This window comes from Scyliorhinus canicula, chromosome 23 (genome assembly GCF_902713615.1).
Source record: "Scyliorhinus canicula chromosome 23, sScyCan1.1, whole genome shotgun sequence".
NCBI classification, from domain to species: domain Eukaryota; kingdom Metazoa; phylum Chordata; class Chondrichthyes; order Carcharhiniformes; family Scyliorhinidae; genus Scyliorhinus; species Scyliorhinus canicula.
In genome coordinates this window covers 25,759,337-25,774,157 of record NC_052168.1, presented here as the reverse complement: position 1 = coordinate 25,774,157, position 14,821 = coordinate 25,759,337, and the positions used below count along the sequence as shown (strand labels likewise).

General features: G+C 52.0%; 8 non-coding genes across 8 annotated transcripts; 4 read left to right on the top strand and 4 right to left on the bottom strand.

Annotated features, from left to right (window-relative positions):
- The first annotated feature begins 601 nt into the window (after nucleotides 1-601).
- trnar-ccu lies at nucleotides 602-674 on the top strand. Its single transcript has one exon. It is a non-coding gene; the product is annotated as a tRNA-Arg (tRNA).
- Nucleotides 675-1,190: 516 nt separating this feature from the next.
- On the bottom strand, nucleotides 1,191-1,263 carry trnar-ccu. The gene has a single exon. It is a non-coding gene; the product is annotated as a tRNA-Arg (tRNA).
- A 1,577-nt stretch (nucleotides 1,264-2,840) lies between these two features.
- trnar-ccu lies at nucleotides 2,841-2,913 on the bottom strand. Its single transcript has one exon. It is a non-coding gene; the product is annotated as a tRNA-Arg (tRNA).
- A 2,690-nt stretch (nucleotides 2,914-5,603) lies between these two features.
- trnar-ccu lies at nucleotides 5,604-5,676 on the top strand. The gene has a single exon. It is a non-coding gene; the product is annotated as a tRNA-Arg (tRNA).
- A 493-nt stretch (nucleotides 5,677-6,169) lies between these two features.
- Nucleotides 6,170-6,242, bottom strand: trnar-ccu. The gene has a single exon. It is a non-coding gene; the product is annotated as a tRNA-Arg (tRNA).
- Nucleotides 6,243-12,284: 6,042 nt separating this feature from the next.
- Nucleotides 12,285-12,357, top strand: trnar-ccu. Its single transcript has one exon. It is a non-coding gene; the product is annotated as a tRNA-Arg (tRNA).
- A 489-nt stretch (nucleotides 12,358-12,846) lies between these two features.
- On the bottom strand, nucleotides 12,847-12,919 carry trnar-ccu. The gene has a single exon. It is a non-coding gene; the product is annotated as a tRNA-Arg (tRNA).
- Nucleotides 12,920-14,166: 1,247 nt separating this feature from the next.
- On the top strand, nucleotides 14,167-14,239 carry trnar-ccu. Its single transcript has one exon. It is a non-coding gene; the product is annotated as a tRNA-Arg (tRNA).
- The last annotated feature ends 582 nt before the right edge of the window (nucleotides 14,240-14,821 follow it).

Here is a 14,821-nt window from a genome sequence, read left to right as displayed (position 1 = left end):
GCACATCCAGACATAGGAACAGCTTCTTCCCCACAGCTACCAGACTCCTCACCGACTCTCCCTCAGACTGATCTATACCCTTGTGGTGAATGTATTCACCTAAGTACGAACTGTCTGAATAGTGCTGTGACCTATGACCTGGAAATGATAAGACGGTCTACTTCCAGGTACTGTACTGGAACCCCGGTGGACTCCACCTCTGGCTCCGCCCTCACCGGGGCGATATATAGACCGGCCACCTGTGGGTGGGACTCATTTGTACAGCAGACACGGGCAGGCAAGTTCCTGGATAATAAAGCCTTAGATTCACTCATTCTCACGGTCTCACAGTGGATTAACGGTATAACAGCCCTGTAAGAACACTATTCACAACACCCTATGATGCTCCTGCTTGCTTTGTTTGTGGCCTCTTTTTCTGCACTGTAACTAATCACTATTTGTCAATGTACTTTGTTGATTATTCTTTTTGTCTACTGTTTCTGTACTGTGTATGTTCCCTCGGCCGCAGAAAAATGCTTTTCACTGTACTTCGGTACATGTGACAATCAATCAGTCAATCCTCAATCAATCAAAACCTCCAAATTTTCCCTGCTGGCATGTAGCCCCAGTGGCCTAATGGATAAGGCACTGGCCTCCTAAGCCAGGGGTTGTGGGTTCGAGTCACATCTGGGGTGATGTGTGTATTTTGAAACATTCTCTTGCTGGCTACTCAGAACCTCGCCATTCAATCTCTATTCAAATTCACTCCAGCTCCAATCTGCTCTCTTTAACAATCCCCATGGCGACAGTGAGCTGAGGGAAGCAGATTCAATAAAACCATAGAGGCATAGCGTGCACTGTGTCCAATTCAGTCCCTTGGTCTCAAATGAAGAATTCTGGCCAATATTTCAGATGTCTGGACTTGCCCAGAATCTGACAGTGTGGAATGAGGCCATTCGGCCCAGTGTTCCTATCCTAGCGCTTTTCTGGAGCTCTGCAGTTAATCCCATTCGCTGCCTCTTCCCTCAACAAATCTTATCTTCCAGTGTTTATCCAATTGCCTCGATGCTTTTATTGAATCTGCTTCCCTCAGCTCACTGTCGCCATGGGGATTGTTGAAGAGAGCAGATTGGAGCTGGAGTGAATTTGAATGGAGTTTGAAACAAGATGCTCTGAGGAGCCAGCGAGAGAATGTTTCAAAATACACACATCACCCCAGATGGGACTCGAACCCACAATCCCTGGCTTAGGAGGCCAGTGCCTTATCCATTAGGCCACTGGGGCTACATGTTACTCTGTCTCAATCAAAGCACAATTGAAAAGGGGCTGCTGATGGGGACCAAACATCTCTGCAATGCCTCGTGTTTCTCAAAGTGCTCATCATGAATGGAAACTATTTCCACCCGCCATTGCTAACAACACCCTGAATTGGAATTTAATTTATTGTCACGTGTACTGAGGTACAGTGAAAAGTATTGTTCTCGTACACTCCAGACAGATCGTTCTGTACATGAAAAAAAAACATAGGATATGCATAAGTACACATTGTAATGGATTCTTGAGCCACCAACATCAACAGCCTGCATTTATCTAGCCCCTTTAATTCTCCAAGGCTCTTCTCAGGAGCGATTTCCAACCAAATACAGATTGTTTAGCTCAGTTGGCTGGAGAGTTAGCGTGATGCAGAGCGAGGCCAGCAGAGAATCATAGAATCTGCTGTGCAGAAGGAGGCCATTCCGCCCATGGGGTCTGCACTGGCCCTGTGAAAGAGCACCCTACTTAATCTCATGCCTCTATCCTACCCTCGTAACCCCACCTAAACTTCTGGACACAACAGGGCAAACTCGCCACCTTCCCATTGATTCTGTCTACACCTCGCGCTGTCTCAGGAAGGCAGCCAGCATTGTCAGAGACCCCTCCTACCCAGGCATTGCCTTCTTCCAGACCCTTCCATCAGGCAGAAGGTACAGAAAACTGAAGACTCGCACATCCAGACATAGGAACAGCTTCTTCCCCACAGCTACTAGACTCCTCAACGACTCTCCCTCAGACTGATCTGTTCCCTGTAAGAACACTATTCACGATGCCCTATGCTGCTCTTGCTCATATATTGCTTTGTTTCTCCTCTTGTTCCACACTGTAACCAATCACTATTCAACCAACCAACCCACCAACCCACCGTGTAGCCCTAGTGGCCTAATGGATAAGGCACTGGCCTCCTAAACCAGGGATTGTGGGTTCAAGTCCCATCTGGGGGGGGTTCATTTTTAAACATTCTCTCTCTGGCTCATTGTCACCCCTCAATTCAATCTCAATCTCAATTCAAATTCCAGAGGTGAAGGAAAGCAGATTCCCGATAAACGCTGGAATATAAACGTCCAATTTGTCCAGCGCCAATTCCGGCCCCAGCGAATCCAACGGTGGCAGGAACGAGACTTGCTCCAGGTGCACATGGACAGAGTGCTGGACCATTAGCATGGCATTAATTGCTTGAGAAATAGCGCACCCAGCGTGCAATTCAGTCCCTTGGTCTCAAATGAAGAATTCTGCCCAACATTTCAGATGTCTGGACTTGCCCAGAATCTGACAGTGTGGAATGAGGCCATTCGGCCCAGTATGCCTATCCTAGCTCTTTGCTGGAGCTCTGCAGTTAATCCCATTCGCTGCCTCTTCCCTCAACAAATCTTATCTTCCAGTGTTTATCCAATAGCCTCGATGCTTTTATTGAATCTGCTTCCCTCAGCTCACTGTCGCCATGGGGATTGTTGAAGAGAGCAGATTGGAGCTGGAGTTAATTTGAATGGAGTTTGAAACAAGATGCTCTGAGGAGCCAGCAAGAGAATGTTTCAAAATACACACATCACCCCAGATGGGACTCGAACCCACAATCCCTGGCTTAGGAGGCCAGTGCCTTATCCATTAGGCCACTGGGGCTACTTGTTACTCTGCCTCAATCAAAGCACAATTGAAAAGAGGCTGCCGATGGGGACCAAACATCTGTGAAATGCCTCGTGTTTCTCAAAGTGCTCATCATGAATGGAAACTATTTCCACCCGCCATTGCTAACAACACCCTGAATTGGAATTTGAATTTAATTTATTGTCACGTGTACCGAGGTATAGTGGAAAGTATTGTTCTGCGCACAGTCCAGACAGATCGTTTCATACAAGAAAACAACATAGGTCATACATAAGTACGCGATGTAATGTATTCTTGGAGCCAACAACAATCTGCATTTATCTAGCCCATTTAATGCTCAAAGGCTCTTCTCACGAACTTGTTCCAACCAAATACAGATTGTTTAGCTCAGTTGGCTGGAGAGTTGGCGTGATGCAGAGCGAGGCCGGCATAGAATCAGTGAATCATAGAATCTACAGTGCAGAAGGAGGCCATTTGGCCCATCGGGTCTGCACTGGCCCTGTGAAAGAACACCTTACATAATCTGAGGCGCCCTCTCACGGAACTTCCCCCTCCCCCACAGCCTCAAGGCCCTCAAACGATGCCTGGGGCTTTTCTCCTACTCTGCCCAGTGGGTCCCCAACTATGCGGACAAAGCCCGGCCACTTATTGAAACCGCCACATTTCTCCTGACAGCTGAGGCCCGCTCGGCCTTCAGCCGCATCAAGGCCGACATCACCAAGGCCGCAATGCACGCGGTGGACGAGTCTGTCCCCTTCCAGATAGAGAGCGATGTGTCCTGGCCGCCACACTCAACCAGACGGGCAGACCGGTAGCACTCTTCTCTAGAACCTTCCACGCTTCCGAAATCCGACATTCCTCGATTGAGAAGGAAGCACAAGCCATAGTGGAGGCCGTGCGGCACTGGAGGCACTAACTAGCCGGTAGGAGGTTCACCCTCATCACCGACCAGCGGCCGGTTGCCTTTATGTTTGACAACGCACAACAGGGCAAAATTAAGAATGACAAAATCTTGAGGTGGAGGATCGAACTCTCCACCGACAATTACGATATTAAGTGTCGTCCTGGGAAGCTCGATGAGCCCCCAGATGCCCTGTCCCGCGACACATGCGCCAGCGCGCAAGATAGCCGGTTTGGGCTATCCACGATGACCTCTGTCACCCGGGGGTCACCCGGCTTACCCACTTTATTAAGGCCCGCAATCTGCCCTACTCCACCGAGGAGGTCAGGGCCATGACCAGGGACTGCCAGGTCTGTGCGGAAGGCAAACCGCACTTCTACCGGCCAGACAAGGCCCACCTGGTAAAAGTTTCCCAGCCCTCTGAGAGCCTCAGTATTGACTTCAAAGGGCCCCTCCCCTCCATCAACCGTAACGTATACTCCCTAACCGTCGTTGACGAGTACTCCCGCTTCCCCTTCGCTGTCCCCTGCCCCGACATGACCTCGGCCACGGTTACAAAGGCCCTGCACTGCACCTTCACACTGTTCGCTTTTCCTGGTTACGTCCACAGCGACCGGGGCACATCGTTCATGAGCGATGAGCTGCGTCAGTACCTGCTCAGAAAAAGCATCGCCTTGAGCAGGACTACGGGGTATAACCCGCACGGAAATAGGCAGGTGGAGAGGGAGTATGCGACGGTATGGAAGGCTGTCCTTCTGGCCCTCCGGTCTAGAAGTCTCCCGACCCCTTGCTGGCAGGAGGTCCTCCCCGACGCCCTCCACTCCATTAGATCGCTCCTCTGCACAGCAACGAACGAGACCCCTCACGACCGCTTGTGTGTCTTCCCTAGGATGTCCATCTCCGGGGTCTCGCTTCCATCCTGGCTGACAACTCCGGGACCTATCCTTCTCCGGAAGCATGCGAGCAGTTATAAGACCGATCCCTGGTCGAGAAGGTCCAGCTGCTGATAATGAATCCCAGATCACAGCATGGGACTGAACTCAGCCCAACCCATCACACTAGCTCGCCACCCACCCATTGATTCTGTCTACACCTCGCGCTGCCTCAGGAAGGCAGCCAGCATTATCAGAGACCCCTCCCACCCAGGCATTGCCTTCTTCCAGACCCTTCCATCAGGCAGAAGGTACAGAAATGTGAAGTCCCGCACATCCAGACATAGGAACAGCTTCTTCCCCACAGCTACCAGACTCCTCACCGACTCTCCCTCAGACTGATCTATACCCTTGTGGTGAATGTATTCACCTAAGTACGAACTGTCTGAATAGTGCTGTGACCTATGACCTGGAAATGATAAGACGGTCTACTTCCAGGTACTGTACTGGAACCCCGGTGGACTCCACCTCTGGCTCCGCCCTCACCGGGGCGATATATAGACCGGCCACCTGTGGGTGGGACTCATTTGTACAGCAGACACGGGCAGGCAAGTTCCTGGATAACAAAGCCTTAGATTCACTCATTCTCACGGTCTCACAGTGGATTAACGGTATAACAGCCCTGTAAGAACACTATTCACAACACCCTATGATGCTCCTGCTTGCTTTGTTTGTGGCCTCTTGTTCCGCACTGTAACTAATCACTATTTGTCAATGTACTTTGTTGATTATTCTTTTTGTCTACTGTTTCTGTACTGTGTATGTTCCCTCGGCCGCAGGAAAATGCTTTTCACTGTACTTCGGTACATGTGACAATCAATCAGTCAATCCTCAATCAATCAAAACCTCCAAATTTTCCCTGCTAGCATGTAGCCCCAGTGGCCTAATGGATAAGGCACTGGCCTCCTAAGCCAGGGATTGTGGGTTCGAGTCCCATCTGGGGTGATGTGTGTATTTTGAAACATTCACTCGCTGGCCCCTCAGAACCCCTCCATTCAATCTCCATTCAAATTCATTCCAGCTCCAATCTGCTCTCTTCAACAATCCCCATGGTGACAGTGAGCTGAGGGAAGCAGCTTCAATAAAACCATGGCACTGCGTCCAATTCAGTCCCTTGGTCTCAAATGAAGAATTCTGCCCAATATTTCAGATGTCTGGACTTGCCCAGAATCTGACAGTGTGGAATGAGGCCATTCGGCCCAGTATACCTATCCTAGCTCTTTGCTGGAGCTCTGCAGTTAATCCCATTCGCTGCCTCTTCCCTCAACAAATCTTACCTTCCAGTGTTTATCCAATTGCCTCGATGCTTTTATTGAATCTGCTTCCCTCAGCTCCCTGTCGCCATGGGGATTGTTGAAGAGAGCAGATTGGAGCTGGAGTTAATTTGAATTGAGGGGTTTTGAGGAGCCAGCGAGAGAATGTTTCAAAATACACACACCACCCCAGATGGGACTCAAACCCACAAACCCTGGCTTAGGAGGCCAGTGCCTTATCCATTAGGCCACTGGGGCTACATGTTACTCTGCCTCAATCAAAGCACAATTGAAAAGAGGCTGCCGATGGGGACCAAATATCTCGGCAATGCCTCGTGTTTCTCAAAGTGCTCATCATGAATGGAAACTATTTCCACCCGCCATTGCTAACAACACCCTGAATTGGAATTTGAATTTAATTTATTGTCACGTGTACCGAGGTACAGTGAAAAGTATCGTTCTGCGTACAGTCCAGACAGATCGTTTCATACAAGAAAACAACATAGATCATACATAAGTACGCGATGTAATAAATTCTTGAGCCATCAACAACAATAGGCCTGCATTTATCTAGCCCCTTTAATGCTCCAAAGCTCTTCTCAGGAGTGATTTCCAAGCAAATACAGATTGTTTAGCTCAGTTGGCTGGAGAGTTGGCGTGATGCAGAGCGAGGCCAGCATAGAATCTACTGTGCAGAAGGAGGCCATTCCGCCCATCGGGTCTGCACTGGCCCTGTGAAAGAACACCCTACCTAATCTCACGCGTCTAACCTACCCTCGTAACCCCACCTAACCTTCTGGACACGAAGGGACAAAGGAAAAAGCAGCCGATGGTCATCTGGGACTCTGGAGGCTTTTGCATGTAGCCCCAGTGGCCTAATGGATAAGGCACCGGCCTCCTGAACCAGTGATTGTGGGCTTGAGTCCCATCGGGTGTGGTGCATATTTTTGGGGCAGCACGGTGGCACAGTGGTTAGCACAGCTGCCTCACAGCTCCAGAGATTGGAATCCCCTCCCAGATGCATAAATCTGATCCACAATTTAGCAATAAATCTTTACACAACACAGCATTGACCCATTCTGTCCGTCCAGTCTGGTAGCTTCTCCTGAAAGGTTGGCTGTGCAGGGTTTGAGTTTGATTGATTTCATATCAATATCAATTCATTCACCACCCAACACATTGCATTTTAAAGTTGGAAGAGAGAGGCAATGGTCCTGAAAGGTGAAGGTCTCACTGAAAATACTTGCAGTCCTGATAATGAATCTCCGATCACAGCATGGGACTGAACTCAGCCCAACCCATCACACTAACTCGCCACCCTCCCATTGATTCTGTCTACACCTCCCGCTGCCTCAGGAAGGCCGCCAGCATTGTCAGAGACCCCTCCCATCCAGGCTTTGCCTCCTTCCAGATCCTTCCATCAGGCAGAAGGTACAGAAATCTGAAGTCCCGCACACCCAGACACAGGAACAGCTTCTTCCCCACAGCTACCAGACTCCTCAACGACTCCCCCTCAGACTGATCTATACCCTTGTGGTGAATGTATTCACCTCAGTATGAACTGTCTGAATAGTGCTGTGACCTATGACCTGGAAATGATAAGACGGTCTACTTCCAGGTACTGTGCTGGAACCCCGGTGGGCTCCGCCTCTGGCTCCGCCCTCACCGGGGCGATATATAGACCGGCCACCTGTGGGTGGGACTCATTTGTACAGCAGACACTGGCAGGCAAGTTCCAGGATAATAAAGCTTCAGATTCACTCATTCTCACGGTCGCACAGTGGATTAACGGTATAATAATTTATTATCCTGCGACAGCAACATGGAAGCCGCTGTAAAGCCAGTTAAGCTCGAACTCGACGCGCGAGCGACGGAGGCCAAGGAGATCTTCGAACATTGGCTTCGCTGCTTCGAGGCCTACCTCGACTCCTTCACAACGCCTCCCTCTGAAACCATCAAGCTACGACTCCTCCACGCTCGGGTGAGCCATCGAATCTCTGTGATGATAAAGCTGCCACGTACGAGGCAGCGGTCGCAACTCTCAAGGCGCATTTCGTGAAGCCCGTAAACGAGGTGTTCGCACGACACCTCCTCACGACTCGCTGGGGAATCGCTGGACGAGTGCCTGGAAAATCTGACCCTACTCGCAAGGAACAGCAACTATCGGGATGTGATGGCAGAGGAGGACAGGAATCTACAGATCTGGGACACCTACGTGGCTGGGATCCAATCAAACTACATCAGGCAGGGCCTGCTGGAAAACGGGACCACTGACCTGTGGGACACGGTAAAGCTAGCGACCTCGTTAGAGGTGGCCTACCAGAATCTCAATGCATTCCCCGCGGACCCGGCGAACCCCTTGTGGGCCCCATCGTCGATGCCCCCATTGGACCCGACTGCGTCACTGGCCTGTGCTGCGCAGCTGCCCGTCCAGCCCCGGGAACCGCAGTGCTACCTCTCCGGTCAGGGTCAACACCCCCGGCAGCGTTGCCCAGCCCGCACAGCGACGGGCAGCGACTGTGGGAAAAAGGGACACTTCGCCAGAGTCTGTCTGGGCCGACCTAAAGCCCAGAAGTCGAATACTCACCAGGCCCGACCCGTGGACTCACAGGCCAGCAGACCCCGCAATGTGGCTACGTGCCAGCCGGGAACGCCCCCTTCAGACGCGTCATCAGCCTCGTGCGACTCGTGGGGGCCGCCATCTTGGCCGCCGTCTCCAACACCGACCTACACGTGTGACCGATGTGGGCGGCCATCTTGGTCGCCATATTCGACCCAGCCCGACACGTGCGGCTCATGGGGGCCGCCATTTTGTGACACCGCCGACCACGCAGGCTACCCGCAGCTTGGCGCAGTCACCCTCGACCAGTCGCGGCCAAAGCACCTGAAAAGTTCCATGATGGTCGTCCGGGTCAACGGGCACGACACCCCCTGTCTTTCCGACTCCAGGAGCACGGAGAGCTTTGTTCACCCTGACACGGTAAGGCGCTGCTCCCTTCACATCTACCCCGCATCCCAAACAATCTCCCTTGCCTCCGGATCCCATTCGGTTCAGATCCGGGGGTACTGTATCGCTAACCTCGCGATGCAGGGCGCTGAGTACGCCCGTTTTAATCTGTACGTCCTCCCTCACCTCTGCGCCCCCCCTACTGCTCGGATTAGACTTCCAATGCAGCCACCGAAGCCTGACCCTACAGTTTGGATGACCCTGACCCCCCCTCACGGTATGCAGCCTCGCGACCCTCAATGTCCCCCCCCCTTCACTCTTTGCGAACCTCACTCCCGACTGTAAGTCCGTCGCCACCAGGAGCAGGCGGTACAGTTCCCAACAAATGATTTTTATCAAGTTGGAGGTCCAGTGACGGTTGAGTGAAGGGATTATCGAGGCCAGCAACAGCCCCTGGAGAGTGCAGGTGGTGCTCATCCGGACCGGGGAAAAGAATCGTATAGTTGTGGACTGCAGCCAGACCATTAACCGGTTCACGCAACTGGATGCGTACCCCTCCCCCGCATAGCGGAGATGGTCAACCAGATCGCACAGTACCGTGTGTTCTCAACGGTCGATCTGAAGTCTGCCTACCACCATCTCCCGATCCGCCTGGAAGAGCGCCAATCCGCCCGGAAGATCGCCAATCCGCCCGGAAGATCGCCACTACACTGCCTTTGAAGCAGCTGGCCGACTCTTCCACTTCCTCAGGGTCCCCGTCAGCGTCACTAACGGGGTCTCGGTCATCCAGAGAACGATGGACCGAATGGTGGACCTGTACGGGTTGCAGGCTACATATCCCGACTTGGACAATGTGACCATCTGCGGCCACGATCAGCAGGACCATGACGCCAACCTTCAGAGATTCCTCCAGGCCGCCCAATCCCTCAACCTCACGTACAACAAAGAGAAGTGCGTTTTCCGCACTACACGACTGGCCATACTCGGCTACGTTGTGGAGAACGGAGTTCTAGGGCCCGACCCTGACCGCGTGCGCCCTCTCACGGAACTTCCCCCTCCCCCACAGCCTCAAGGCCCTCAAACGATGCCTGGGGCTGTTCTCCTACTCCGCCCAGTCTGTCCCCAACTATGTGGACAAAGCCCGGCCACTTATTAAAACCCCCACATTTCCCCTGACAGCTGAGGCCCGCTCGGCCTTCGGCCGTATCAAGGCCGACATCACCAAGGCCGCAATGCACGCGGTGGACGAGTCTGTCCCCTTCCAGATAGAGAGCGATGCGTCAGACATCGCCCTGGCCGCCACACTCAGCCAGACGGGCAGACCGGTAGCACTCTTCTCTAAACCCTCCACGCTTCCGAAATCCGTAATTCCTCGGTTGAGAAGGAAGCACAAGCCATAGTGGAGGCCGTGCGGCACTGGAGGCACTAACTAGCCGGTAGGAGGTTCACCCTCATCACCAACCAGCGGCCGGTTGCCTTTATGTTTGACAACGCACAACGGGGCAAAATTAAGAATGACAAAATCTTGAGGTGGAAGATCGAACTCTCCACCGACAATTACGATATTAAGTGTCGTCCTGGGAAGTTCGATGAGCCCCCAGATGCCCTGTCCCGCGACACATGCGCCAGCGCGCAAGATAGCCGGTTTGGGCTATCCACGATGACCTCTGTCACCCGGGGGTCACCCGGCTTACCCACTTTATTAAGGCCCGCAATCTGCCCTACTCCACCGAGGAGGTCAGGGCCATGACCAGGGACTGCCTGGTCTGTGCGGAAGGCAAACCGCACTTCTACCGGCCAGACAAGGCCACCTGGTAAAAGTTTCCCAGCCCTCTGAGAGCCTCAGTATTGACTTCAAAGGGCCCCTCCCCTCCATCAACCGTAACGTATACTTCCTAACCGTCGTTGACGAGTACTCCCGCTTCCCCTTCGCTGTCCCCTGCCCCGACATGACCTCGGCCACGGTTACAAAGGCCCTGCACAGCACCTTCACACTGTTCGGTTTCCCTGGTTACGTCCACAGCGACCGGGGCACATCGTTCATGAGCGATGAGCTGCGTCAGTACCTGCTCAGAAAAAGCATCGCGTCGAGCAGGACTACGAGGTATAACCCGCACGGAAATGGGCAGGTGGAGAGGGAGAATGCGACGGTATGGAAGGCTGTCCTTCTGGCCCTCCGGTCTAGAAGTCTCCCGACCCCCTGCTGGCAGGAGGTCCTCCCCGACGCCTTAGACTCCATTAGATCGCTCCTCTGCAGAGCCACGAACGAGACCCCTCACGACCGCTTGTTTGTCTTCCCTAGGATGTCCATCTCCGGGGTCTCGCTTCCATCCTGGCTGACAACTCCGGGACCTATCCTTCTCCTGAAGCATGCGAGGAGTTATAAGACCGATCCCTGGTCGAGAAGGTCCAGCTGCTGCACGCCAACCCCCTGTACGCCTCCATCGCGCACCAGGACGGACGGCAAGACACGGTCTCCCTATGGGACCTGGCACCAGCTGGTTCACCTGCCAACGAGCCCCCCTCCCCGCTGCCCCCCACCACCCCCAGCACCCCATACGCTCCCCTGGGCCTCCTGTATTGTCCTGCACCTGCACTGCCTCCACCCACCACCCCCCTGCCTACCCCCACACCCCAACCGTCCCCGACACGCCGGACTGAAGCTCAAGCTCCAGACAACACGCCCCCGAAGTCACCACCTACAACAACCGTGCCCGCCACATCGCCAGAGCTGAGGAGGTCAAAAAGAACGATCCGGCCTCCAGACAGACTGAATATTTGATGACCCCCCACGTCACCACCGCTGGACTTGATTTTTTTAACAGGCGGTGAATGTGTTGAATATATTCACCAAAGTACGAACTGTCTGTGTAGTGCTGTGACCTATGACCTGGAAATGATAAGACGGTCTACTCCCAGTGACTGTACTGGAACCCCGGTGGACTCCGCCTCTGGCTCCGCCCTCACCGGGGCGATATATAGACCGGCCACCTGTGGGTGGGACTCATTTGTACAGCAGAAACTGGCAGGCAAGTTCCTGGATAATAAAGCCTTAGATTCACTCATTCTCATGGTCTCACAGTGGATTAACGGTATAACAGCCCTGTAAGAACACTATTCACAACACCCTATGATGCTCCTGCTTGCTTTGTTTGTGGCCTCTTGTTCAGCACTGTAACCAATCACTATTTGTCAATGTACTTTGTTGATTATTCTTTTTGTCCACTGTTTCTGTACTGTGTATGTTCCCTCGGCCGCAGGAAAATGCTTTTCACTGTACTTCGGTACATGTGACAATCAATCAGTCAATCCTCAATCAATCAAAACCTCCAAATTTTCCTTGCTAGCATGTAGCCCCAGTGGCCTAATGGATAAGGCACTGGCCTCCTAAGCCAGGGATTGTGGGTTCGAGTCCCATCTGGGGTGGTGTGTGTGTGTATTTTGAAACATTCTCTCGCTGGCTACTCAGAACCTCTCCATTCAAATTCATTCCAGGTCCAATCTGCTCTCTTCAACAATCCCCACGGTGACAGTGAGCTGAGGAAAGCAGATTCAGCAAAACCATAGAGGCACTGCGTCCAATTCAGTCCCTTGGTCTCAAATGAAGAATTCTGCCCAATATTTCAGATGTCTGGACTTGCCCAGAATCTGACAGTGTGGAATGAGGCCATTCGGCCCACTGTACCCATCCTAGCTCTTTGCTGGAGTTCTGCAGTTAATCCCATTCACTGCCTCTTTCCTCAAGAAATCTTCCTTCCAGTGTTTATCCAATTGCCTCGATGCTTTATATTGAATCTGCTTCCCTCAGCTCACTGTCGCCATGGGGATTGTTAAAGAGAGCAGATTGGAGCAGGAATGAATTTGAATGGAGGGGTTCTGAGGAGCCAGCGAGAGAATGTTTCAAAATACACACATCACCCCAGATGGGACTCGAACCCACAATCCCTGGCTTAGGAGGCCAGTGCCTTATCCATTAGGCCACTGGGGCTACATGTTACTCTGCCCCAATCAAAGCACAATTGAAAAGAGGCTACCGATGCCTCGTGTTTCTCAAAGTGCTCATCATGAATGGAAACTATTTCCACCCGCCATTGCTAACGACACCCTGAATTGGAATTTGAGTTTAATTTATTGTCAAATGTACCGAGGTACAGTGAAAAGTATTGTTCTGCGTACACTCCAGACAGATCGTTTCATACAAGAAAACAACATAGATCATACATAAGTACGCGATGTAATAAATTCTTGAGCCATCAACAACAATAGGCCTGCATTTTCTAGCCCCTTTAATGCTCCAAAGCTCTTCTCAGGAGTGATTTCCAAGCAAATACAGATTGTTTAGCTCAGTTGGCTGGAGAGTTGGCGTGATGCAGAGAGAGGCCGGCATACAATCAGTGAATCATAGAATCTACAGAGCAGAAGAGGCCATTCGGCCCATAGGATCTGCACTGGCCCTTGGAAAGAGCACCTCCCATTGCCTCCAAAGCCAGCAATTGTGGGTTGAGTCCCATCTGAGATTTTTGGGGTGGCACAGTGGCACAATGGTTAGCACTGCTGCCTCACAGCTCCAGGGACCCGGGTTCGATTCCGGCCTTGGGTGACTGTCTGTGTGGAGTTTGCCATTTCCCCTGCATGTCCACGTGGGTTTCCTCCGGGTGCTCCGGTTTGCTCCCACAGTCCAAAGATTAGGTGGAATGGCCATGTTAAATTGCCCCTTAGTGAACAAGAGTTTAGGTGGGATTACTGGGTTATGGTGGCGACGTGGGCTGCTCCTTCCAAGGGCCAGTGCAGACCCGATGGGCCGAATGGCCTCCTTCTGCACTGTAGATTCTATGCTGGCCTCTCTCTGCATCACGCCAACTCTCCAGCCAACTGAGCTAAACAATCTGTATTTGGTTGAAAATCACTCCTGAGAAGAGCCTTGGCGCATTAAGGGGGCTAGATAAATGCAGGCTGTTGTTGTTGATGGTGCCAAGAATTCATTACATTGCGTACTTATGTATGTCCTATATTTCTTTCTTGTACGGAACGATCTGTCTGGACAATACGCAGAACAATACCTTTCACTGTACCTCGGTACACGTGACAATAAATTGAATTCAAATTCCAATTCCGGGTGGAAATAGTTTCCATTCCTGATGAGCACTTTGAGAAACACGAGGCATTGCAGAGATGTTCGGTCCCCATCGGCAGCCTCTTTTCAATTGTGCTTTGATTGAGGCAGAGTAACATGTAGCCCCAGTGGCCTAATGGATAAGGCACTGGCCTCCTAAGCAAGGGATTGTGGGTTCGAGTCCCATCTGGGGTGATGTGTGTATTTTGAAACATTCTCTCGCTGGCTCCTCAGAACCCCTCCATTCAATCTCCATTCAAATTCAGCTCCAATCTGCTCTCTTCAACAATCCCCATTGCGACAGGGAGCTGAGGGAAGCAGATTCAATAAAAGCATCGAGGCAATTGGATAAACACTGGAAGGTAAGATTTGTCGAGGAAAGGGGAAGGGTTTGGGATTAACTGCAGAGCTCCAGCAAAGAGCTAGGACAGGTACAGTGGGCTGAAGGGCCTCATTCCGCACGGACAAGTTCTGAATTCCCCATTTTGCATTGTAGGCAAGTCCATGCATCTGAAATGTTGGGTAAACCGTTTCAGAGCCTAAGTGTTGACGCCAGGACTAAATTGCATGTGTTCCTATTTCTCCAGCAATTCATGACATGCTAACGGGCTAGCACTCTGCCCACGTGAATCTAGAGCAATTCTCGTTCCTGCCGCTGTTTGATTGGCTGGGGCCGGAATTGGCGCTGGAGAGCTTGACAAGCCGGAGCTGCTGAGAAACACCCATTCCATCCGAGAAGATGGCTCAGTGAAGAGCTGCCCTCCCCCCACCAAACGA